The 25,802-nt window shown below is 39.6% G+C and overlaps 2 long non-coding RNA genes across 5 annotated transcripts in view; one reads left to right on the top strand and one right to left on the bottom strand.

Annotated features, from left to right (window-relative positions):
* LOC138755696 (uncharacterized) overlaps window positions 1–21,699 on the top strand; it is a 34,028-nt gene extending 12,329 nt beyond the window's left edge. The window contains exons 2-5 of the long non-coding RNA XR_011352469.1: window positions 10,526–10,612; window positions 11,373–11,521; window positions 11,865–11,970; window positions 20,598–21,699. This is a non-coding gene — a long non-coding RNA (uncharacterized lncRNA). The remainder of the gene's footprint in view (window positions 1–10,525; window positions 10,613–11,372; window positions 11,522–11,864; window positions 11,971–20,597) is intronic.
* The window catches only part of LOC138755697 (uncharacterized), a 153,525-nt gene that overhangs the window by 10,489 nt on the left and 117,234 nt on the right, over window positions 1–25,802 (bottom strand). For 3 of the 4 annotated variants that reach the window (XR_011352471.1, XR_011352470.1, XR_011352473.1), the window contains one exon: window positions 39–202. The exons of the other annotated variant lie outside the window; for it this stretch is intronic. This is a non-coding gene — a long non-coding RNA (uncharacterized lncRNA). The remainder of the gene's footprint in view (window positions 1–38; window positions 203–25,802) is intronic. 4 annotated transcript variants of the gene reach the window in all.

Below are 25,802 nucleotides of genomic sequence, written 5' to 3'. Positions count from 1 at the left end.
ATCATGGCTGATTGAATGATAAGCACACCTCCACCTACCTGTATCCCCATATCCGTTGATTCCCTTACTATGTAGAAATCTATCCAACCTTGTCTTAAATATATTTACTTAGGACACCTCCACTGCTTCAATGGCCAGTGAATTCCACAGATTGATTCCTTCTTGGGTGCTACTTGAGATATTTTGAAGATTAAGTAATTGGCTGTGCAAAAATTGAAAGGCATATTAATGATGTATCATTTGGCAAGAATGAGACACTTGAAAACTTCTCCAGGGGCACACATATTTACTTCTGTGCCTATATTTTCACTACTTATATGTAGTGCAATGATTAGTGTGTGTGTGTGGGGGGGGGGGGTGGTTACAGAGAGTGAGAAAATATCAGAATGTCCTGTGCTCAAGCAGCTGATTATATGAGTGCTCAAATGCCAGGAATAACCAAACAGCCTTCAAAATCTATCACACATTCCAACCCATTTTCCATAGAAATCCTATGAAGTCATATGTTCATTGCTTAAGATCTTATTGGTTCCAGTCAACACTAAATAAATAAAAATCTGAGTTACCATATAAAAATTACAATGATAAATTTTACTGACAAATCTCACGTTGCTCAGTAAATGAAGTACATCGATGTCTTTTGTGAATGGCAAAAGCTTTCCTGATGTCACTCCTGTGGCTTTAAGAGATGCAATGGCAGCTTGCTGTGTTCATTCCTCTGACATCTGAGGTCCCTGTAACTCATGGCCTCTGGGTATTGAGACCTTTGAGGGCACTGTCAAAGATTACTCTATGTGACTTTGGGAGGAGTCGATGAGAGCAGCAGAAGGAAACACTTTGTACTTAAAAACAACAAGGCTCAGTAGGTTAGGCAGCTACTGTGGAGAGAGAAATGGATAACACTTTGAATCAAAGATATTTCATCGGATAGACATCTGATAAGTCCATCATTTTGCACTGAGCAGGAGATTTTCCTTCATATTGCCTGGTCTTTGACTTAGTTAAACAAATCTCAATTATAGAAGTACTACAAAAAACTTTAAACAATTACACCGAACAACAAATATTCTGCTTCCTGAACATTTTGGGGTGTATTTTATAGATTATGAGCTGATAATTTTGAAAATCACCTTCAAGTTTTCCTAGCACATACCATTTTATTTTAGATATGATCTATTTTTGTGATTTCCTGTCATATTTTCAGTCTACTTTAAACGTACAAAATCACGAAGTGCAACATGTCACTGAAAATTCATTTTCTCCATTCGCACTTGGACGTCACCCCCTGCTGAACTTGGAACTGTCAATAATGAAGATGGTGAAATGTCTTACCAGGACATTGCCACCATGGAAATGTGGTATCAGGGCAACTGGAATCCATTGATGCTGGCTAACTATTGTTGGAAACTAACACGAGAGGCATCAGATGCTGAGTATAAAAGAAAATCAGTGGCAAAATATTTTTAGGTCAGTTGAACTAATGCAAAATGTCAGCATCATTATGTGATTAAACATACTAAATTCAATTAAAGTTAATTTAATGTTTCTCCAACTTCCTATGTGATACAGCAAATCTGAAATTATTTTTGTTCAGCTTGAAGTTATCCATCATAATCCCCAATTTTGTTTTTCAGGAAGCAAACCTTTTGAAAAAAATTGTTGTCCAGTGTCATAACCATATAACAATTACAGTACGGAAACAGGCCACCTCAGCCCCTCTAGTCCATACCGATTTAAGTGATCTCCTCTAGTCCCACTTAACTGCACCCTGCTCATAACCCTCCAATCCCCTCACATCCATGCAACTATCCAACTTTTTCTTAAATGACAAAATTGATTTTGTTGCAACCACCTCTTTTGGAAGGTTATTCCACTCAGCCACCACTCTCTGAGTGAAGAAGCTCCCTCTTATGTTACTTCTAAATTTTTGCTCCCTAACCCTTAACTTATGACCTCTTGTTCCAATCTCACCTACCCTCAAGGAGAAGAGCCTATTCACATCTACTCTGTCTATCCCCCTCATAATTTTATATACCTCTATCAAATCCCCCCTCAACCTTCTATGCTCCAATGAATAAAGACCCAGTCTACTCAATCTTTCTTTGTATTCTAGATTCTGCAATCCAGGCAACATTTTAGTAAATCTTCTCCGCACCCTCTCTACCTTATTGATATCCTTCCTATAATTTGGGGAACAGAACTGCACACAATATTCCAAATTTAATCTTACCAATACCTTGAATAGTCTCAACATCACTTCCCAACTCCTATATTCTATGCTTTGATTTATAAAGGCCAACATACCAAAAATCTTCTTTACCACTCTATTTACATGAGATTCCATTTTCAAAGAACAATGAACTGTTATTCCAAGATCTCTCTGTTACTCTGCATTTATCAACGCCCTCCCTTTCACTGCATACATCCTGTTTTGATTATTCTTCCCAAAATGAAGCACTTCACACTTATCTACATTAAACTTCATCTGCAATCTTTCAGCCCACCCTTCTAAGCCATCCAAATCCTTCTGCAGTCTCTAAAAACCATCTTCACTATCCACAACTTCCCCTTTTTTGTATTGTCCACATATTTACTAACCCAATTTACCACTCCATCATCCAAATCATTAATGTAAATGATGAACAACAAGGGACCCAACATTAATCCCTGAGGCACACCGTTCATCACTGGCCTCCATCCTGACAGACAATTATCCACCAAGACTCTCTGGCATCTACCTTCTAGCCACTGTTGAACTCATCTGACTATCTCAACATTAATACCGAGTGCCTGAACCTTCCTTACCAACCTTTCATGTGGAACCTTATTGAAGATCTTACTGAAATCCATATAGTCTACATCTACCCTCATGTACCTTCCTAGTCACCTCCTCAAAAAATTAAACAAGATTTGTTATTTTAAGGAAGGTGGATGAGCTGAAGGTGTGGATAGACACTTGGCAGTATGGCATGTTGGCAATTAGTGAGACATGGTTACAGGAGGGTTGCAACTGGCAACTAAATTTTCTGGGATTTCACTGCTTTAGGTGTGATAGAATTGGAGGGGTAAGAGGGGGTGATGTGGCATTGCATGTCAAGGAAAATTTTACAGCACTGCTGAAGTGAGATAGATTGGAGGGCTCATCAAAGGAGATGGTATGGGTGGAATTAAAAAATAGAAAAGGTGAGGTTACAATTATAGGGGTGTATTATAATCCACCTAGTGGACAGTGAAAAACATGACTGTTCCCTCACAAACCCATGTTGGGTGTCCCTGATCAGTCTCTGCCTCTCTAGATACTTATTCATATTATCTCTAAGAATACTTTCCATTAGTTTACTGACCACTGACATCAAACTTACTGGCCTATAATTCCTGGACTTACACCTGGAGCCATTTTTAAACAGAGGAACAACATTGCAATACACCAATCCTGTGGCACCATGCCCCCCTCTAGTGACTTTTGAAAAATCACTGTCAGGGCCTCCGCTATTTTCTCCCTGACTTCCCTCATAGTCCTGGGGAAAATCCCATTGGGACCCGGAGACTTATCCACCTTTATATGTCTCAAAAGTTCTAATACCCCCTCTTTCCTAATCCCTACATTTACCATAATCACCCTTCTTGATTCTCCTATCCTACATCATTCCATATCCTTTTCCCCAGTGAATACCAAAGAGAAGAACTTGATCAATATCTCCCCCATCTCATTCAGTTCCGCACACATTTGTCCGCTCTGATTCTCTAAGGGACCAATTTTATCCTTTACTCTCCTTTTGCTATTTACTTATTTGTAAAAGCCCTTCAGATTTACTTTCATCCTGTTTGTTATAGCCACCTTGGACCTTCCTTTTCGCTTTCCTAATTTTTATCTTAAGCTTCTTTTTACAATCCATGTACTTTCCAAGCATCTCATTTAATCTTTGTTTCTTATATTTAATGTAGGCCTCCCTTTTAATTCGAACCAGCTTCCTAATCTCCCTTGAAAACCATAGCTCTCTTGAACTTTTAGCTCTGCCTTTTATCCTAACAGGAACATAAAAATTCTGCACCCTCAAAATCTCACCTTTAAAAGACCTCCGATTATCCTCTACCTCCTTCCCAAAAAACAAATTAGCCCAAACCACTCCTTGCAAATCCCTTCTCATTTCTTCAAATCTGGCTTTCTCCCACTCAAACACCTTAATCTTTGGACCAGACCTATCCCTTTCCATAATTATATTGAAACTAATGTTACCATGATCACTAGATTCGAAGTGCTCCCCAACACACACCTCAGTCACCTGTCCTATCTCATTCCTCAACAATAGATCCAACACTGCCCCTTCTCTAGTGGGTACCTCAACGTATTGCTGCAAAAACCTATCCTGCACACATTTTACAAATTTTAATCCATCCAGCCCTTTCACAGAATGGGTTTCCCAATTTATATTAGGAAAATGAAAATACCCCACTAACACAACGCTGTGCTTATTATCTCTGCTATTTCCTTACACATTTGCTCCGCTATTTTTCACTGTCCACTAGGTGGATTATAATACACCCCTATAATTGTAACCTCACCTTTTCTATTTTTTAATTCCACCCATATCACCTCCTTTGATGAGCCCTCCAATCTATCTCACTTCAGCAGTGCTGTAAAATTTTCCTTGACAAGCAAGGCCACACCACCCCCTCTTACCCCTCCAATTCTATTACACCTAAAGCAGCGAAATCCCAGAAAATTTAGTTGCCAGTTGCAACCCTCCTGTAACCATGTCTCACTAATCGCCAACATGTCATACTGCCAAGTGTCTATCCACACCTTCAGCTCATCCACCGTCCTTACAATAATCCTAGCATTAAAGTAAATGCATTTCAGAGATTTTCCACATCTTTCCCTTTGTTTGTCCCTATCTTTACAGTCAACTCTATTATTTATCACCATCATCCCCTCTCCATCATTGCACCAATCATTTTCCTTCTTGATCACCTGTCTTTCCACCCCCAAACGTTGTCTACAAGCCAACCTATTTGCGGACCAACCTTCTCTTTGCTGATCTCCTTTCTCTGGACCCCTTCCCCCATCCATACAAGTTTAAAGCCTCCTTAGTAGCCCTAGCAAATGTCCTGTCAGGATCCTAGTCTCTCTGGGATTCAGATGCAACCCGTCTGTTCGGTACAGGTCCCACTTCCCCCAAAAAAGGTCCCAAAGATCCAATTTAGAAATATTCTCTTGCAGGCAGTTAGGTGAAAATTTACTGAGCTACATCTTATTCCATTTGAAGTCCTGTGAACTATTAAGTTCACTTCCATGACCCTGATTGATATTAACTGTGTAATACAATTTTAATTATCTTTCTGCTGCTTCTGTACCCACCTGTCAGCAGAAACAATTTCTCCTTGTTTGTGCTATCAAAGCCCCTCATAATCTGAACTTGGCTATATTATAGCTGACTTGGGAGTGCTATCATATCCCTGAGGCCTTCCATTCTTTAATATCAACATCCTAAAAATAAAGGTAAATTAATATATTCCTTCAGTGATGTGCATATTCCAGTGGTTTCCTGCTATTGGTAACAGCCACTCCTCAAAGAATGCCTGACCTTTTCAGTGTTCAAGAGTTTATGAATTATTGCCTTCATTGCACATTTTATTAATGCCATGTTTTAATTATTATCCTGTCAACAGCCATTCTTGTCAAAAGGATCTTGGTCATTTCACTTTTGTGCATTGCTATCTTTAGGATTATTGAAGGCAAGACTTGATTCATCCATCAACAACCTAGTTTTGCGGGATTAAGTTTTAATGACATGCCAATAGCAAAGACAGTATACAATTAAAATAGCTATTTGACATCTTCTGAAGACATGCAAGCTTCCATTACAAGGATATGAAATGCAAATAAAATACAACTTGTGTCCTACAATCGCTTGTGAGATGTAGTAAAATCTGTATCGATAGAGCAGCTGGTTAGTTATTTGGAGGGTAAGGTGAAAGGCTTTATTTGAAGGTTCTAGGCTGTGTGTGTTCTTCTAAGAGATGAGAGCTTTGACTGCACCAGACTCAAGATCATAAGTGGATAATTGGACAGTTTGAAATGCTACGCAGATCAGTCGATTGTCACTGAGGCACTCAGCCCTTGGGGGATAGCAAAACTTAACCAAACAGATCAAAGCCTATTTGATCACATAAGCACCAGCTGCAGCTTATACTAAAGTACGTTAAGTATACATTCACCAAATGCGCTTGCGCACACAAACGCGCGCACACACACACACACACACACACACATACAGACACCTGGATAGATCTGTGTGTACACATTAATGATTGCGCATACATGTAAAAACCTTTGTTACATTTCATTCTTTAAATCTGTGACTATGGTTCAAAAGTGCTTCATTAGCTATAAAGTGATTAGGATATCCTGAGGTTATGGAAAGAATTAGAGAAACTTGGAACCCTTTCATTTGGGTTTCCATGAAGCTCCATGAAAAGGGTGTGACAATAAAATTTAAGAGAAAAGTTGAATCTAACCTTGAACATAAAGATAATCTAACTCTTAACCTTTAACATAATCTTTATATTTAGGGGTTACAATGAGAACGAAAATACTCCATAAGCTGTTTCTATTAGTAAATACTACTTTTATCACTTAGCCATTTTCTTTACTTCAGTTTTAATTCCCAACTTTAATTCTGAATCTGTCTTTAAACTGACTCAGAGACCAAAGTTTTTTTACAAATAAACTCAAATCTGACTCACTAATTAGTCAGATTCTATCCAATGAATTAGAAAGTTTATCTATTGAGTGGCTGAAAGATAAAGATAATGCAGGGCAATTTATAAAAATCTCACATAGGTAGCCATCTTGTGGTGTCGCTGAACAAGAATTCGAGTTTACGCAGTCAACACCTCGCAATGTTTTGGCCCCTATAAGTGATTTATTTGAGAATGGATGTGTACATGATTCACTACTCTGTACTTAAATCCAACCTTTGGAAATGGAAAGGCAGTGCTTTCATTTGCTGTATTACTCAATCATTAAGAGATCAATGATTCACCAAAAGGGCTTTGAATACTTGACCTATTGAAACATTCAAGACTTAAATCAGCAAGAGCTTTGTTAATTAATACAATCAAAAATAATGAGGAGTCAGTAGCCATTAAAGTAGAGTTGAAATGCATATCCACCATGATTTAATTAAATAGGGAGATAAGCCTAAAAGAACTAATTAGAACGTAGAACATAACCACACAGTACAGGCCCTTTAGCCCTCGATGTTGTGCCAACCTATATAAACTAAACTTTTCTGAATGCTCACCCATAACTCTCCATTTTTCTTGCATCCACATGATGCCTGACTAAGTGTCTTTTAAATGTCCTTATGGCCAACCTCCACCACTAGCTCTGGCAATACATTCAGGGCACCCACTAGTCTCTGTAAAAAAAATTATCTCTGAAGTCTTCCCTAAATTTTCTTGATACAGATGTTCTCTGGTATGTCCTACTGTAGTCCTGATAAAATGGTGTTGCCTGTTCACCCACCTATGCCTCTCATAATTTTTATTGTAAGGATAAGTTACCACTCATCCTTCTTTGCTCCAAAGAAAAAAGCCCCAGCTCTGTTAATCTTGCCTCATAAAACTCATCCTCCAATCCAGGTAACATCTTGTAAATATCATCTGCACCCTCTTCAAGGCTTCCACATCCTTCCTGAAATGGGCAACCAGAACTAAATAAAATATTCAAAGTGTGGTCTAATCAGAGTTTTATAGAGCTGCAACATTACCTCAAGGCTCTTCAACTCAATTCCCTGATTAATGAGGGCCAGCATACCATAAGCCTTCTTAAAAACCCTATCAACCTACACAGTAAACTGAAAATATCTATGGACTTAAACCACAAGGTTCTTCTGTTCTTCCACACTGCTAATAATCCTACTGTTAACTATGTACTCCACCTTCCAAAATTCATCACTTCTCACTTGAACTCCATCTGCCACTTTTTCACCCAACTTTGCATCCTGTCTATTGTAACCTGTGAGAACCTTTCACACTATCAACAGAACCTCCAACCTTCATATCAGATATGTGTATTACTGGCTCATGCATCCACTTCTTCATCCAGGTCATTTATAAAAATCACAAAAAGCATGGGTCCCACAATAGATGTCTGCAGAACTCCACTAGTCACTGGCTTCAAGGCAGTATACATTCCATCTTATACTACCTTCCACTTTCTGCAGGCAGACTAATTCAGAATCCACACAGCCATGGATCTCATGACTTTCTGAATGATTTAACCATGGGGGATCTTGTCATGACATTGTAGAGTCCTCCCAGATAGTCAGAGGTTCTTTTTCAGGCTGAAGCGGAACAATAACCACAGAAAGCATGTGATTTGTCCCAGTGGGCCTTGGAGAACGTCCATGGCTACAGCCAGGTCTTCCTTGTAAGAAGTTGCCAATGAATTCTGTGAAGACCTATAGTTTGGGGAAGCCTGAAATGCAGGAGGGTGCTTCTTCCCACTTTGCCTGCTCCTCTGGGCTGAACAAAAGCAAATGAAGACCTTTTCTTGAGTATGAGGTCAGTGCTATCTTTTTAAAGCAGCAGTAGCAAACTAAGGTATGGTAGAGATGATAAGAAGGCTAGAATAAGCTGAGGGAAGGACATTGTGAGTGACCTTCATCTTGAAGGGAAGAACACTCCACATATACATGTGAGGCTGCATTTTGTCATGAGATCTCAGCATGGATAGAATGTAGTCTGAGTGTGGAATCTTTTCAAGATCATGCTTTAATGGAAATAAAGGTTAATAAAACCTGATGGTTCAGTCAGTAAATATTTCAGACCAGTGCAGTTGAAAACTTCATTGCAGACAAGTTCTGCATGCTGAAATGTTGTGATGGTCATGTTCTATGCTGGCAAAAGCAAGCTGGGCCAAATGAGTGGGCAAGAAGTTCATGTGTTCATTTCTTGGTGAGACTGGATAATTAATTGATACATTCAAGGGTTCTATTTTTTTTATTGCATGTTACAATTGAAACAGAACAGTAACAGTGAACAAGAACAAAGAAAATGGTCTGCAGCCAGTGTATTTCTGATCACAGAAGGTATCTGAATATTCAGGGTAACAAAGGTTATGGGAAGAAGGCAGGATATTGTAGCTGAGTGGGAGAAAGGATCAAATGATGAAATGGCAGAATGGACTTGATGGCCTGAGTGGCCTAATTTTCCTCCTATATGATCTTATGACCACATAGTCAGGATGGATGTGATTCACTGACCTGGGAGGGAAACCAGCCTCAACATCTGGAAGATACAGGATGGGATATCTCAACTCTACCCTGAACAACGTACATTACCAGCATTTTCAGACCAAACACACTTGGGTTAGTTAGGAAAGTGACATGATGAACAACTTTCTTCTCATCTCTCTGAAAAACTCCTCCCTGTACAGTCTCACTGATCGCCTATCCCCTCTGCAGACTCACTGATCACCGCCTCCCTCAAACCTTTGCCCATTCCAACAACTTATTTCAAGGGGGAAATCAGTCTGAAGATATTTTGTCTACATCTTTCTAATTATTATTCCAGAATTTTTATTATGTTCCAGTCATTTTTTTTTAAGGAGGCAAAAACTTAATGGATTGAATGCCCTTCAGTGTTTCTTCATGAAAATAAATTGGATAAATATATGTTTATTAGCAATTCAAGATTGTAGCCAGAGTCCTTGGGGAAATGGAACTCAGCTTCAACTCTATCTAAATATCTGTTCCCCTCCCTTCCTGATTTGATGATGGTACATTCCAGATTAAGAGCAAGATCACCAAGTTAATCAAGATTTCTAAACACAGTACAAGTCCATTACTCGATGAATAAATGATTCTGTGAAAGACCATTTATATAATTGGGAATAAAATCCTGCAACTACTAACAATTTGCAGCAATTGTTTATAATAGCCTTGTCCATCTGTAGATGTCTCGATGCATGCAATGGTTACTAGTGTCAACTCTAAAATAATTTTTCAATGTTTCCCACAGATCAACTAAAAGTTCGAGAATAAAATAGCTAACATGGTAATGCTCTAACAGTATGCCAGAACTTCAGCTTTGTTCAAGATAATGCAAAGTACTTGATAAAAATGAACCTTTTGAGTGGTTTAAACTTTGTACCAGAAATTGCTTTGCTATCTTTTAATGACATTATGTGTCACCTGAACTGTACTTGTGAAATTCATATGAATAACAAGTGTTTCAAATGCAAGGATCAAAGAATAATAATGATGGATTTCCCAGTGGAACACTACACTGAAATTGACTGTAGTTTTATCATACTCTCTATTTACATTTTGAATTTTCTCACAGCTGCCAGTATCTCGAAAGCCTGATATGATCTTTGATGCCAGCTTTTGAAGAGTCTTGTAGTCCAAGCAACATACTCCAAGCTACTGGGGGTGTCTGAGTGACAGAATGGATAATGCAAAGATGTGATGATGTTGGTAGAGTCCTCCCAGATAATCAGAGGGTCTTTTTTCAGGCTGAAGAGGAACAAAAACCACAGAAAGCATGTGATTTGTGTCAGTGGGCCTTGGAGAACATCTAGGACTACAGCCCGGCCTTCCTGGTAAGAGGTTACCCATGAATTCTGTGAGACCAAATGTTTGTGTAAGCCTGACCTGCAAGAAAATGTCATTGCCTACCCCGCCTGCTCCTATGGGCTGAACAAAAACCAGATGATGTCCTTTGCTTGAGTATGAAGTCTCCAAACATTTTAAAGCAGCAGCCAGCAGTAAACTGAGATTGGATAGAGATCAGAAGTAGCCTTGAATAAGCTGAGGCAAGGAAGCTGTGAGTGACCATGACCAGGAAGGGAAGAACTCTCAGGTATACACGCGATGCTATATTTGCACTCAGGCTGCTCTCAGTGAGGTTAGACTGTAGTCATTTAAATATCATGGTTTCAGGAAAAGCAGGTTTATAAAACCTGGTTATTCGGTCAGTAACTATTTCAGATCAGTGTCAAATTCAGCTTTTGTTGAAATAATGTGATGATTTTTTTTTTTATGCTGGAAAAATAAAACTGGGGCAAATTTCCAAAAATCTGTTAAAAATACTGGACCTTGCATATAACCACTTCTTTTTGAGTTATGTTAACGAAGTTCTAGGCCATTGCACATCTTCACAAGGTTGACAGATTACAGATTACCTCTTAATAAAGGTACATAAAATTATGAGGGCTTTGTCTAAACAGTACTCTGTTTAGACAATTTTAGACGTTTAGACAATTTTAGACATGCATAAAGCATGGTAACAGCCCCTTCCAGCCCATGAACCCGTGTTGCCCAGATATACCAAATTAACCTACAACCCCATATGTTCTGAAGGGAGGAAACTGGAGCATCCGGAGGAAATCCACGCAAACGCAGAGAGAATGTACAAACTCTTTAGAGACAGTGCCAATTCAAATCCAGGTCACCGGCGCTGGAATACCCTCAGGGCAACAATAGAAAATTCTAGAAGACATCTGTTTAAGGTGAGTGGAGCGGAGTTTAGTGAAGACGTTAGGGAATTTTTTATTTACACAGAAAGTGGTAAATTCCTGAAGTGCATTGGCAGGGGTGGCAGAGGAGGTTGGTACAATAGGGATAGTTTATACACTCTGAAATAGGTATGTGGATGCAAAAATTATGGAGGGTTGTGGGTATGTGTTAGGGAAGGGCTAGATTGTTGTGGAGCAGTTTTATACAGGTCAGACCTGTTCTGTGTTGTAATGTTCTATGTAGCTGTAAATCTGAAATAAACATTTTTATAAAAGGGAGTTGATCTAAAATATTAAATCTGTTTCCATCACATCATTTTTCTATTTTCTACTTCAGCTACTTGCTATGAATTTTACAGACACAACTCTCAAGCCCACACTTAGAAGCTAAAGCTTCGTTCTGAAGAGAAACAAAAGTAGGAAAAGCTGGAAATCCTCAGCAGGTCAGGCATTATTAATAGTAGAAACTGAGGTTGCATTTCAGGTGGATGACCTTTCTGTTCCTCAGAATTAATACTTTGAAGCCTGCAGTGTTAGCTCTTCTTTTCTCCACACTTGCCCTATGTGCCTTTTTAAAATATTTTTTCCATACATGCAGTAATAAAAATTGATATGATTATATAAGTTCTAAATAAAACTAATTGAAGTTATGTACATGATGGTAATCGCCCCTACCCCAAAACCACCCCCTCTCTCAAAACATTTAACATGCAAGATATAATATAGCTATATAAACATAAAAAAGAAGAAAATAAATTTTTAGGATTGCACATATATATAAGAATTCTTCATTACAATTCAGTGGAGAATCTCGCAGGTCTGGAGGCAAATAGAGGACATTATTATTACAGATTAAATCCTAAGATTTGGGTACAAGGATGCCAAATTTGCAAAAAACATGGTGTATTTGTTTCTCAAGCTATATATAATTTTTTCCCTTTCTGAGCAATTTCTGCTTTTGTTTCCGACATCCAGCACTGGCCAGCATTTTGCTTTTGGATGCAGTTATGTGAGAGCATGGGCCAAGGAGGATTGAGAAATTGTTTTGAAAATGTCAGAATTTCATCAATAGCATGCAATGAAACAAATACCCAAAAGCTCAGCATGTGGCTAAGGTTAATATTGAATGAAAGGAAAACATTCAAAATATTACCCAACGAACTGTTATTTTCATTTAAAACATTAACCTGAAATACAAATAATAAAATTCAATCTCAAGGCATGAAGATCAGCCAATATAAGAATAAATCAGTGGTTCTCAACCTTTTTCTCCACTCACATCCCACCTCAAGTAATCCCTTACTAAACACAGAGAACCTATGGCAGAGGGATTATTTAAGGTGGGATGTGAATGGAAAAAAAGGTTGAGAACCACTTGAATAGATATAAAGAAAACAACATCCTCTGAGCAGATTTCAGGAAAATTGAAGATAATTTCAATGTCTGATCAAGGCCTTTTAGGATTTGTTTTTAAAATTTAGATAGAGAGCACGGGCTACGAGCCCATGAATCCATGCTGCCCAATTTATACCCAATTAACCTCCAACTCTGGTACGTTTCAAACGATGGGAGGAAACTGGAGCCCCCAGGGAAAACCCACACAGACATGGGGACAATGTACCAACTCCTTACAGACAGTGCAGGATTCAAACCCCTATCTCAATCACTGGTGCTAACATGACATCAGTGGCAGATTGCCCGCTACCCCACCCAAAGTCACTTGGGAGGACTGAGACATGACATCAGACCCACCCTGATCTCAGTGGGTTGCTAAGACTCTGTGGGCCACATGTAAACATGTCAACCATGCCACCCCATCATTTTCGTGTGTGTTTTTTTCACACAAGGGTGAATGAACCTTTCTGCATCAGAATGTTGTGAATGTTCAATCAATTATAGAACCAGAGTTTTATTGTATAGAAACAGGTCCTTCAGCCCACTTTGCCATGCTGACGAGGTTGCTTGCCTTCAGCCCATATCTTTTGAACCTTCTCCTACCCATATTCCTGTCTAAATGTCCTTTGAATGTTATAATTGTATCCACATCTCCCATTTCTCCTGTAAGCATGTTTCATGTACCAATCACCCTCTGTGTGATACAGATGTCCCACATCCCCCAATTAAATTTTTCCTCTCTCACCTTAAATCTATGGCTGTTATTTTGATAAATCCCTTCCCTGGGGAAAAACAAAGGACAATGCTTTCTTACTTAATTTATGTCTTTCATATAACCATACAACCACTTACAGCACAGAACAGGCCAGTTCAGCCCTACTAGTCCATGCCGTAGCAAATCCCCACCCTCCTAGTCCCACTGACCAGCACCCGGTCCATACCCCTCCAGTCCTCTCCTCTCCATGTAACGATCCAGTCTATCCTTAAATGTAACCAATGATCCCACCTCGACCACGTCTTCCGGAAGCTCATTCCACATCCCCACCACCCTCTGCGTAAAGAAATTTCCCCTCATGTTCCTCTTATAATTTCCCCCTTCAATATAGTTTAAGAAATAATATTGAAATATTCGAACAAGTATGGGAGCCTTACATTAAATACAATAGCGAAAACCTACCGGGGACAAACATTACCCAAGTTGATGGAAGGAGAAGGAAAGAAAAGAATGGACTTAGTAGAATTTCTGGTGTATTTTTGTTGAATGACAACATTGTCTGACTGGCTTAATGCAACCTAGATTGTATACCTAAAATGGATGAGAGGGAGGGGTGGGGGGGTGGCTTGGGAGGAGGTGGGGGGGAGAAAAAGTCACTGTATATGTGTGAAAAAGAAAAAGTGTATATCATGGCTAATGTGATTTATGGTGTGAAAAATAAAAAATTTAAAAAAAAAATCTTAAACCATGCCCTCTAGTTTGAATCTCCCCCACTCTTCATTGAAAAAGCCTATCCACATTTACTCTGTGTGTCCCTTTTAAAATCTTAAACACCTCTATCAAGTCCCCCCTCAATCTTCTACGCTCCAGAGAAAAAAGCCCTAGTCTGCACAACCTTTCCCTGTAACTCAAACTTTGAAATCCTGTCAACATTCTCGTGAACCTTCTCTGCACTCTCTCTATTTTGTTTATATCTTTCCTATAATTTGGTGACCAAAACTGTACACAGTACTCCAAATTTGGCCTCACCAATGCCTTGTACAATTTCATCATAACCTCCCTACTCTTGAATTCAATACTCCGATTTAAGAAGGCCAACATTCCAAATGCCTTCTTCACCACACCATCTACCTGAGTATCAGCCTTAAGGGTACTATTTACCATCACTCCTAAATCCCTTTGTTGCTCTGCACATCTCAATATCCTACCATTTAATGCATATGACCTATTTAGATTTGCCTTTCCAAAATGTAACACCTCACACTTATCTGTATTAAATTCCATCAGCCATTTCTCAGCCCACACCTCCAGCCTTCCTAAATCACCTTTTAATCTACGGCAATCTTCCTCAAAGTCCACAACACCACCAATCTTTGTATCATCCGCAAACTTGCTTATCCAATTCTCCACCCCTACTTCCAGCTCGTTAATATATATAACAAACAATAGTTCCCTGAGGAACTCCACTAGTCACCGGCCTCCAATTGGACAAACAATTTTCTACCACTACTCTCTGACACCTCCCATCCAACCATTGCTCTACCTTTCACTACCTCTTTATTTATACCTAATGCCTCCACCTTTTTTCCTAACCTCCTGTGGGGAACTTTGTCAACTTTATAAACTTCAACAAGGCCCCCTCACCCTCTTACGCTCCACAAAGGAAAGTCCCAGCCTATCCAGCCACTCCTATTATTTCAAGCTCACTAATTGCAGTAACATTCTTGTGAATCTTTTCAACACCTTAATGGTATATTTCCTATAACTGGGTAAACAGAACTTCACACTATGCTCTGAATCATTAAATATAAAGTCCTCATATTTACCTTGTATCTATCTTTTGGCCTGTGCTTGTATCATCTATTAATGGGAACAATTTCACCTCATTTGTCCTATGCAAATCAATTATTATTTAATGGATTTTAATCAAAGATCCCCTTCCCATCTTAATACCTAATTATAGCCTCAGCTTTTTCACTCAAAACTTGTGATTCAAGAATTTCTAATACTGTACTTTTTTTGTGTATTCTCTCTAGCAACTTCACATCCTTCTTAAAATGAAGTGATTTTAATTAGGCAGAATATTCCAGTTCCATTTGGGAATTTGGGGGTTAGACCTTGTCTAGGAGGGGACTATGTTGGGATTGGGCTGCTGGGGACGGAGAAGATGGGTGTAATTGGGGCAGATGTTCAACATTCTGCAGTGAAAATGAGATGTTGGAGGCAAGGTCAAACATTGCAACTTGATTGAGCCTAGTCTGCACTGGGATTGGCTCTGTGGTGGATCTGTTGATTAGCTTCATGTCCAGTAATATTCATTGATAGGAGACAATATATTAAATTTTCCAGCAACATTCAATGAAAATGGCATCATTTACTCTATGCCTGACACAGAAATTAGGCCATGGCCCTCTAGAGGGACACAACATGTTTTCATGTGGCCCAGAGAGTCTTAGCAACCCACTGAGATCAGGGTGGGTCTGATGTCATGTCTCAATCCTCCCAAGTGACTTTGGGTGGGGTGGCGGGCAATCTGCCACTGATGTCAGTAAGGTCATCTGGCCATTTCTCAATATAAGTAGCTTGGCGCTGAGCACTAGGTCACAGTTCCTATCAGACCTCCACACAAGCCAGATTCAGACTGATTCAGAAGTGTGGTCTGAACTGGCACAGTCTCTGTGGAGTGTCTGACGGTGCACCTGCCACGTTCAGAACAAAAAGTGGCTTCTAAACTCTTGTACGAGATAGATCTTCTAAAGTAATTGATGTTCAATGTATATTACATCGGCAAGCTCTTGCTTCATAAACCCTTCCACCATCAGGATTATCTTAATCAAGTAGTCATCTCTGTACAAAGATTTGGATTCAGAGTATGAGGAACTGCTGTACTGCAGCAAAATGTGTTGATTATCAACAGGAAAAGTTGTGGTGCGGTGTTAGAATTACAAGAAGAGTTGCAGTGGTTCTTGAAGATACAAAGAATACGAACTGGAAACCAGCTTCAATGAAAGCTGTAGTTATTTCACTTTCCCTACCTAGAGGATATTTTTGATCAATTGAACAAATTGAATCTCAGGACGTATGGAAAGAACACAACTATTATCTAGTTTGTTGATGTTTTCAATGCATTTATACAAAAATTTGAAAACTGGAAACACAAGGCTGAGGGAGGAAGCCTTGCCATGTATGAATCTCTTTAGCAATAGCTGTTCATAGAATGGATGCTGATGTTGCAAAGGAAATTGTCTGACATCTCAGCTGCCTCCGAGAAGAATTCTTGCACTCCTTCCCAGAAATCAGCTGAGAAGAACTGGCAATAATGAGGATCCCCTTTCTTGTTAAAGTCAAAAAAGTCCCTGTTAATCTGCAAGAGGAAATTATTGACGTTCAAAACGATTCTGGATGCAGAATGTATTTAATTTTTTAAAAATGTATATTTAATTTTTTTCTTAATTTATTTTTTAATTTATTTCAAATTTAAATTTAGACATACAGGAAGGTAACAGGCCCTTTCAGCCCATGAGTCCAATTACACCCAAATTACCTGCAACAGCTGGTACATTTTTTGAAAGGTGGGAGGAAACTGGGGTCTCTGGGGAAAAACCATACAGACATGGGGAGAACGTACAAACTCCTTACAGACATTGTAGGATTCGAACCCCCGTCCTGCTGGCATTGTAAAAAAAATTGCACTAACCACTACACTAGCCATGCTACCTAACAGTGTGATTGAAACTTTATCTATCCCTGAGTTTTGACAATAGTTACCACAAGATTGCAAAGGAATGTCATCAGAAGATCTGACTCAAATGTGCATTATTTACAACAGAACCACAGATAGGGAAACTTCAGGAACAGAAGCCTCATAAAATTGGCTTGAGCTTTCATTTAGATTGAGAGTTTTTATGTTCAGTGTATGCTTGAATTTTTTTTATTATTTAAAAATTTTATATAAAATATTTTAAATGAGATAAGGATGTATTTCTTATAGAGCTCCCTTTGTCTTGTCTGTGAATCTGTGGAATGCTCTGCCACAGAGGGTGGTAGAGGCAGATTCGCTGATTATGTTCAAAAGAGAGTTAGATAAGACTCTAGTGGGCAAAGGAGTTAAGGGTTATGGGGATAAGGCTGGAAAGGGGTACTGATGGTAGTGATCAGCCATGATCTGTAAAATTGCGGTGCTGGCTCGACGGGCCGAAGGGCCTACTCCAGCTCCTATTGTCTATTGTCTATTGTCTATTGAAAATATTGCTCAGTCATTGCCACTAGTGGGCCATGTCATGGTAGTCGAGAAGCCTGGAGGGCCTTGGACAGAAAAAGGTTGAGAACCACTGATCTAGACCAAGCTCAACTCACATGGAGAAGCGGCAGCTTGAGTTTCAAGAGTGGAATAAAACAACCCTAAAATATTAGTCATACACATACCTTGAGGAAGGGGTCAGTTAAGAAGCCTCCACAAGTAACACAGGGACATAACAGTCAGCAATACATCTTTATCTCCCATGGACACTGCGAGACCTGCTGAGTTCCTTCAGCATTTCTGTGTTTTGAAAACCTGACTGGTTTTCTGACATGGATTGAATGTTAATCTTTTAGTTCTGGTCTAGCCGCTTCTTGAATTTCTGATGTGGCTTTTTACCTGGCGTATTATTTAGTTCACATTTTTTTCTTCTCTCTCAGCCACTCTCTTTTTTTGGAGCTATCTGGAACATTTTTCTGTTAAGGGATTGTAATGCTTTGCCAAACAAGTTCTACATTTCCATAGTGACAACAGTATAATTTACATTCCATTTGGGTAAGTGAGCTGGTGTGTATTTCTGAGTTTACATTCACCTGTAAGCCTCTCCCAGCCTTGAATGCAGTTACCTCTGCATACAAGGTATTTTCTTCCTTGATTCTCTCTCCCTTTCCCTTAAAGACTAACAAATGGAATTTTATAAAACAATAAACATTTAACAATATATTGCAAGTTTTTCTAGACTGAGTCAAACCCTGAGGAAAAACAGGAAGTTTATCTCTTTAACATCATCAAACTGTTCTGCATAAAAGCAATTTTAAGAAGGTTTGATCATGTTAGGAATCTCTTCCAGGTTGATAGGGAACCATCAGGCATGCATCCAGTGACATCACTGACACAAAATACGCAGCAAGTGCCGTATCAGATCAACAAAGTGATGTTAATGAAAGGATCTCCAGATTTTCATCGGCATCTCCCAGCCTCCGTTTTACTTCAAAAGTATAGCTGTGTTCCCATTACCTAATCTTTACATTCCCTTTCAGCCTGAAGAAAACTGAGGTCCTCCATCAGCCAGCTCCCCACCATGACTACCAGCCCCCCCACATCTCCATCGGGCACACAAAACTCAAAACGGTCAACCAGTTTACCTATCTCGGCTGCACCATTTCATCAGATGCAAGGATCGACAATGAGATAGACAACAGACTCGCCAAGGCAAATAGCGCCTTTGGAAGACTACACAAAAGAGTCTGGAAAAACAACCAACTGAAAAACCTCACAAAGATAAGCGTATACAGAGCCGTTGTCATACCCACACTCCTGTTCGGCTCCGAATAATGGGTCCTCTACCGGCATCACCTACGGCTCCTAGAATGCTTCCACCAGCTTTGTCTCCGCTCCATCCTCAACATCCATTGGAGCGCTTTCATCCCTAACGTCGAAGTACTCGAGATGGCAGAGGTCGACAGCATCGAGTCCACGCTGCTGAAGATCCAGCTGAGCTGGATGGGTCACGTCTACAGAATGGAGGACCATCGCCTTCCCAAGATCCTGTTATATGGCGAGCTCTCCACTGGCCACCGTGACAGAGGTGCACCAAAGAAAAGGTACAAGGACTGCCTAAAGAAATCTCTTGGTGCCTGCCACATTGACCACCGCCAGTGGGCTGATAACGCCTCAAACCGTGCATCTTGGCGCCTCACAGTTTGGCGGGCAGCAACCTCCTTTGAAGAAGACCGCAGAGCCCACCTCACTGACAAAAGGCCAAGGAGGAAAAACCCAACACCCAACCCCAACCAACCAATTTTCCCCTGCAACCGCTGCAATCGTGTCTGCCTGTCCCGCATCGGACTTGTCAGCCACAAACGAGCCTGCAGCTGACGTGGACTTTTTACCCCCTCCATAAATCTTCGTCCACGAAGCCAAGCCAAAGAAGAAAGAACATTCCCTTTCCTCATTATGCACAGCAGAGAAACATGCTACATTCTCTCCATTCTAATATTCCAGTCCTAATATTCATAATCTATTTGTTTGCCATACTAAGTAATTTGGCTTCACTTGATCAGATATTTCCTTTCCTTGACCAATTCCTTCTCCATCTTATCTACTACTAATAGCTGACTTCTTTCATCTCTTTTCCACTTCTGTTGCAGAGGTCCTCAACCCAAAACATTAACTGGATGCATCATGGTAACATCAGTGCCCCTGAATGTAAACTCCTGAAAAAGGTAGTGGTCACAGCCCAGGACACCACAGACAAAACCCTCCCCATCATTGAAAACATTGAGAAGGAACACTGCCGTCAGAGAGCAGCAGCAATCGTCAGGGATCCACACCACCCAGCACACACTCTGTCCTCACTTCTACAATCAGGAGAGAGGTATAGGTGCCCCAAGACTCACACCACCAAGATTGAGGAACAGCTGCAAACCCCCCCAACATCAGACTCCTCAACAATAAACTCAATCAGGGATACATTTAATGTCTCTTATTTTTGCACTTTATTGGTTTTTTTCTCTCTATACTGCATGGTAAGTTTGTTTATATTTATTTATTTGTTTACACATGTTCTTTTTCACTACCAATAAGTGGTAATTCTGCCTCGCGTGCAGGAAAAAGAATCTCAAGGTTGTACGTGGTTTTCTGACAATAACTCTGAAAACTGAAATCTCTTCTTCAATGGATGTCACCAGATCTGCTCAGTGTTTCCATTTTAATTTCAGATTTCTGGCATCTGCAGGATTTTGATTTTCCTTTACTAACGTGTTCTTGTACAGACTGACAAGCCAGTGTTCACAATGAAAATCAACTGCAAGCAACATGGAAATCAGGCAAGTTCTGGCAATAGAGGTGGACTGCATATGAGTTCATGACATATTTAGATTGGATAAAAGGAGAGGAAACGTGGATTAAAAATGATGAGAAAAATTTACATCGGGATTTAAGAAAAAGCATTTTTGTGCAGAAAGTATTTATAATCTGCAACATACAATCTGGAAAGAGTGAATCAGGATTTTAAAAATGGAATTGGTTACATAGTTGAGAGAATATAATATGCAATGCTCCAGAGAAAGAGCAAAGGAATTACTCTGTGAAGAACAGTGTAGTCTTGATGGATGAATGGCTTCCTTTGTTGTTATGACAAAGACTGACTTTCTGAAGTTGCTGTGCTGTTAGAAAACCCCACCAAATTTACAATGTACAATAAAAGAAAAAACTTCTGTTCTAACCTATTATGACCAATGTGTATGTGCAAACCCAAACCAAGAATTGTTCTTAATTGTTATCTGAAATACTTCAGCAAGGTGTCTGCTTGTACCAATACCACTCTTCATTAATTTCATATCTGTCAGCATTGTGAGAGCACACTCACCAGATGGTTTGTGGGGTTTGGCAGCAGTTTCGCTGCCATGTATTCAATGCAACTAGCAAGAATCTTCTTCAAACTGTCATATAAGTAAAAATTATGTGGACATACAAGCCAGGAACTATGAGGATGTCAAGGCCAAAACATCCTCAATGTATATTTAGATCCATCAATCCAATATAGCTATCTGTCATAACAGAAATTTTCTAGAATGGCCCATAATCAATTCTAATGTGCTAATCCCATATTACACATTATTAATCAATCTTTAACCCTAACATAGAGGATGTTTACAACAGCTTGTGGAATAATTCTACTTATTGTATCTAATGTTAAATAATCCTGGGTCTAGTGCAGAATAAAGTAATGCAGAGTTTGGCATTCTCTGCATTACATATCAAACACACTTAAGACAGATGTAGTACTGATTAGATCAATAAGCAGGTATTTGTGTGGAACAGGGTCAGTGTAGGGGTGGGAGGGGGGGAGACAATGGGGAACACATGCATGTATATATTTAAAATGTCCCTTGAAAACTGTCTCATTTGCATTCCTGTGCAGTCTGCCAGTCTGCTGTGTGGGTAAATCTTCTTCTACACTGTCCAACAAATCCTGCAAGAGCCAATATTAGGAACCATCATTTGCATAATCATCAAGGATTCCTTAGTTAAATTCAATACAGAATGCACACATACAGAGTAAAACGTCCCCTGCCCTGCCAGATTCAATGCACCAACGTCAAATCTCAGACAAGATACATATAAATTGAAACTTATTTAACATCATTTCATCAAACACTTCCAGGATAGATATTGTATTAGTTTTAAGCCTGGTTAAAACAATGGCCCTTCAAATCCTCCAGGACAGCTCAAGCAAAATTTGAAGTTCACTCCTAACAGCCCAATTAACATTTTCAAGCATTTTCAATACAGATTACCTTGTTAAGAGAGCATGCATTGGAATATTCCCCAAATATTGAATAAATTGTAAGCAAAGGTTCGAGACATGATGATGCAGGACTGAAAGTGTTAATGTGTCCCAGATGTCAGTCTTTTTGGCAGTCTCATCAACTCAGGCAAACGTTGAGTTCCATTTCTTGGCTTGTTCCACCTGTTTCACCCTGGCATTTTTTTTCCTCTGTAAAATGATACTAAAACTTTCAAAACTTCTTTATTTGAAGCTATTTCTCATTTACACTGGAATCACTCAATACCTATCAGCCCTGACAGCTAATCACAAACAACACTGTTACACGATATTTTCATTGTGATGGATGACACATTGAGTTTCCATTTAAAAAGGCAGTGTGGGTTATTCAGGATTGGCTGTGATGTGACAGAGAGCACCAAGGCATTCCTTTATTAAGGAGTTTCCACTCAAGTTAAATGCAATTTAGAGGGCTAACTGGGCTGAATTGGTCTCTGTGAGTTCAATACCCTCTCCAAAAGGTTGGTCTTTGAATGAAAATCTTGTACATGGCCACAGGAATAAGCCGCACAGTTAAATGTTCTTCTTTAAATACTCCAAATATGTATAAATGAAATTCACAGGACTATTCTGGCAAATAAATAAAAGTGAATGTTCTGTTCAATTTTCCTCTCACTGCCAATGCATTAAACAATAGACTAAATGTGCATATTGCTCTCTTGGGAACAACAGGTTATTTGGGTCGATTATAAGAATTGTTGGGGTAAATATTGGATCTTGCCAGAAATATCTTACAAGAGTAAAATAAGCACATTGATGATATGACCATATAATGAACAATATCTATCACCTCTCACGGGCCTGCAAGACGTGCAACACAATATTGGATTGGATAAAAGTTTTTAAAAACTGTGGATGCAAGAAATCTGAAATAGAAAGGGAAAATACTGGTAGTTCAAGCACCAAGTGTGAAAACAAAAGCAAAGTAAATGTTTCAGGTCAATGACCTTCATTGACTTGAAACATTAACATTATCTCTCCATGGGTCCTGCCTGACCTACTGATGCTTCCAATATATTCTGTTTGTAATATTGGGTTCCACATGTATCTATAAAGTACAGTAACCCCCCCCTTATCCACAGGGGATATCTTCCAGGACTCCCGTGGATGCCTGAAACCACGGATAGTACCGAACCCTATACAATGCATTGCTTAACATCCGCGATACGTTCTGCGAAATTGGGTGTTATACAATATGGATGTTGTGCAAACACCATACTATATACTTAGCAAAGCTATATAGGATACTGTAGTGTACTTGTATACTCTTTATTTGTAAGTAGGGACCAGTGAGGTCATTGACATGGGGCTGTGGGGAGAGAGCGGGGTAGTGGGATCAGTGTGGGGACCAACACAGTGCTGTGGGGAGAGAGTGGGGCAGTGAGATCAGTGTGGGAACTGACACAAGGCTGTGGGGAGAGAAGGGGTCTGTGGAACAGCATTGGGACCAACACAGAGCTGTGGGGAGAGAGCAGGGAAGTGGAATTATTTGGGACTGATACAGGGCTGTGGGGAGAGAGTGGGGCAGACAGATCAGTTTCGGACCACAGTTGACCACGGGTAACTGAAACCATGGAAAGTGAAACTGCGGATAAGGGGGGACCGCTGTATGTTAAGCTCTTTGCATATATTGGTGAGGGCACTAACCACCCTTTTTTCAAAGAATCTGTGCTAGAAGGTTCTGCTACAAGAGAGCCTGGAACAGTCTGACAGTAAAGATTCTCTGAAGATCCATTGATATTTCTCAATGTAAATTACTATATCTTGTTTAAATCTACCAGCATCCCCACCTCCCACCTAATATTAGTATCATGGGCAATTGGACAATTGGGCCTCTACATAAAGTAACTCCCCACCTTACTAATCTTCAGTTTGCAGTCCCTCATCTTGTCCCTAAGCCTCTAATGCCCTCATTCCACTTGCCATACTCGTCAATGGCCAATCATCTTTCCTATTCAATAATCTTCCGAGGCTACCTGATCTCCTGCAGATCTTTTCCATGGCATTTCCACTAATCTTCATTCACTTTCAGTCTCCTAAAATGATCTTTTATTTCCCACCATAATTTTCATCCCATCTTTCTCCCTTAACTGAACTTTGCCAGATTTTTCATTTTAAATTTAGACATACAGCCTTGTCTAGCCTTTGCCACCCAATTATACCCAATTGACTGACAACCCAATACATTTTTTGAATGCTGAGAGGAAACTGGAACAACCCGAGTAAACCCAAGCAGACATGGGGAGAACGTACAAACTCCTTACAGAGTGCACCAGATTCGGACCCCGGTCCCTGGTGCTGGTAACAGCTTTGCACTAATTATCCCACCCTAAATGGAAGATTCCAGTGTAAAGGTTAAGTGCATGGTTTAGGCAGGTACACATGATGCAGCTCAGGATATCTGGGATAGCTGAATAAATAACCTTATTCAAGATTGGTTCAGATTTGAGCAGTATTTCAGTCCAATAGAACATGTGCTTAAGAAATTATAGGATATAGTCAGGAGTACAAGCATGTTAGGGAAATAGGTAATGAGTGAAGAAACAGGATTATCATAGCATCGGTTTCATAGAGTTGATGGCTTCAGGTTGACGATTATCAATCCAAGGAGTGATCTGGGATTGTAGGCAACACAATAAACTGTATTCATCCACCATCCCAGTTGGGCTGTCCCTGGAACTTGAATTTTTTGACACGGCAGCACAGACATATCTGTACTTTGGACCCAACCCCTAATGTTATTGGCCAAGGGGTATTTCACACGACTGATAGCAAAGATGGTGTAATGCACCATCAGGAGTGTTTGTTAATTTAGAATAAGCAATAGAGAAAGTTGCACTAAGTCCACTGGTTCATAGAGTAATACACAATCAATTAACATATTTTGAAATTGAAACCATGTTGATAAACATTGCTGGAAAAAGAATAATAATTTTTTTTTAAATTACTGAGGTATTTTTTTCATTTAAGCAATTAATAAGCTGTGCAATTTATTCAGCTGTCTTCCCGTTTCTTGCTGATGAACAGTTTTGGCCCAAAACATTGGCTATCTACTCCTTTCCAGGGATACTGCTTGACCTGCTGAATTCCTCCAGCATTTTATGTGTTCCTCCTGTGTGTTTTTAATGTTTTTAACCTAAGATAGTCTGGTGGGATTGCACACCTCTGGTTGCAACAAACAGTTTCCTCTGATACCAGGGATACAAAGAATGAAGTACTTCATGGTTCAAATCAAATACTTCTCATTCCTGTGCTGTTTTTTTTAAAAGAGTTTTACAATTAGGGCCTCTCTATCCCTTGCTTCCCCATACCCCTACAAAATATTTTTTTTAAATTTTGTATCTTTACATATACAGCAGGGTGACAGGTATGTTTTGAAGGGTGTGAGGAAATCCACACAGACATGGGGAGAATGTACAAACTTCTTACGGGAGGCGCTGTATTTGAAACCACTGTATGTTGTTGGTGCTGTAATAGTGCTGCGTTAATCGCTACACCAAACATGCTGCCCGATTGGAAACCAGCATTTTTGACATCAGTTTCCAATTCACATTTTAAAGTTGCTCATGAATTT

The sequence above is a fragment of the Narcine bancroftii genome, chromosome 2 (genome assembly GCF_036971445.1).
Source record: "Narcine bancroftii isolate sNarBan1 chromosome 2, sNarBan1.hap1, whole genome shotgun sequence".
Lineage (NCBI taxonomy): Eukaryota > Metazoa > Chordata > Chondrichthyes > Torpediniformes > Narcinidae > Narcine > Narcine bancroftii.
This window is presented reverse-complemented; position numbering and strand designations above follow the sequence as displayed.